A 2131-nucleotide genomic window follows, 5' to 3' on the forward strand; every position below is an offset into this window, starting at 1 on the left:
AGCCTTTAGCTCGCCGGTCAGATGTCTCATAAGCAGCCAAATGTTATTAAGTAGAGAGCAGCAAGTGGCTGAGCCCTGCGGAGCAGAGGATTGCTGCCTGCGCCTGGTGCTCCAGCCCTGGAGAGGACCTCCGCCTGGCACTGCCTGCCTGCCTTAAAGCGGCAGCGTGCAGCAGGCACTGCCGGGAGCTGGGAAGCGAGATGCCCAGAGGCGAGGCAGGGAACAGAGTCCAAGGGTGGTCCAGCTGCAGGTCTTAATTCAAAGCCAAGTTTCCCTTTGTCATGGGTGAGGTATTCCGGAAAAGTGCTGTTCCATCGCACCATGCTGGTCAGCTCCGGGTGATGTCTCACGTCAAGTGTGACAGTTTGCATTTTGGCCTTTACTAACAGACAAAAACATGACATCGTTCTCCCACAGGATTTCCAGATCCTCTCCCAGAAGACAGCCCTGACAGAATGTGTGGCTGCTGCTTTCCTGGGCCTGGCCCCCACCTATCTGCATGACCTCCTTTTCTTATACCTAAATTTACAGCTTTCCTTCTAAAGGTGTCAAAATACTTGCTGTTCAGATGAGTGGAAAGAAAGAGTTTTTACTTGTTCCTAACTTGGTGTTTTGTCTTTTTAATAGCTCCGTGCACAGTGCAGCGAGGGTTTAATGTACATAAATCAGTGGTCTGTTGCAGTTAACTTTTATTTGCAGCCTCTGACAAGAAAGAACATTAAGTTCTCTCTGCTAAGTTTCCTGTAGAGAGTAGCACAGGCTGCCTTTTCTCTTCTGCCCTGAGTTAATCTAAAATATTGCCGCTTGCTGAGAAATTTTACTTTTCTGTGATCATGGTCCTGTCCATTGTACTACACTTATTCAGTTAAACTACAAGGCTAAGTAGTCACAGACCTCATTACTTATAGCCTGAGTTACTTGCATGATTTTACAGTTTTAAAAAGGTAAATCCCTTTGTTGTAATTCACTGCACATTTTTTAGATGACAAGGAAGGACCTGATAAAGATGACTCTGCATTTCCAGAATGTAACCAATAATAAAGCCCAGAGTCTCCGGTGTATCTTACTTGAAGTTTCCCCAGAAATTTGGGAATTACATTAGTACAAGGCAGAGGAGCACCAAAATGATACAGAAATTACCCTATTCAGAGTTCAATGAAAACAGGCAGCTGTATTCTGCACCATCCCTCTCACTTCTCCTTTTATCACATATGTATGATTTCTAGCAAAAATTTTTGGTGGAAGCACCATTTAGCCATATTTACTTACTACATGGGTTTTTCCAGGAACTGAATCTGTTAGTTCCAACTCCATTCTGATTACCTGTTGTATGCATCTCCTTTAGCCACAATAGAGATTAAAGGATTTGGGCTCTAATTTCCAGCTTCCCAAGAAGGATGGACCATAGTATTTTTTCTGTGCTGCATTTTATTCTTCTTTATAGTGAAGTCTGGAAAATAGAGGCCGTTAGAGCTTTGACATATCAATTATCTGCACCATACTTAAATCCACCAGCCTTGGAAGGGCTTTCCTGTTTGGCTTCTAGACCACATGGCATAAGTATCATCTTGCTATCGTCTTTTGCATCAGATCACTCATCAAGGGAAAGCAAACAGCTGAAGGGAACATGTATCAGCCCAGAAACAAGTCTCCACTAAAAGGCTTATCACCTCTTTCCAGCTGGAAAAACAACCAGAGGAACTATTCTGAATGCCAGAAATGCCCCTTAAAGCTTTGATGCTCAGAGTGTACTGCAAACATACTCACATCACCACGTTTTTTGACCTGTTGCAAGATATGCTTTCCATTTTATAACTTAAAAGCAACAGTAAGTTCACAAATATTTCCTTAGTTGTAGTTATCCCTTTACATCTTGCCCAGTAGCATGCCATTTGGAGGTCAGATTCTGCTGCTTTAGTTCAGAATATGTGCCTCTCTAGTCAGGCTGATCTACTGAAGTCCATTCACTGCTTGCTTATTCCAGTTATGTGCAGAAACATTAAACTCATGTTGCAGATAGACACCTCAGTAAGGAAAATTCCACCACACCCAGATAGTAGGTTTTGACACAGTGGCATCCTGGATCCCTCAGAGAACATAAGCCAGATCTCTAAAACCTACAGGAGCGAAA

Source organism: Apaloderma vittatum, unplaced genomic scaffold (assembly GCF_000703405.1).
Source record: "Apaloderma vittatum isolate BGI_N311 unplaced genomic scaffold, ASM70340v1 scaffold43063, whole genome shotgun sequence".
Lineage (NCBI taxonomy): Eukaryota > Metazoa > Chordata > Aves > Trogoniformes > Trogonidae > Apaloderma > Apaloderma vittatum.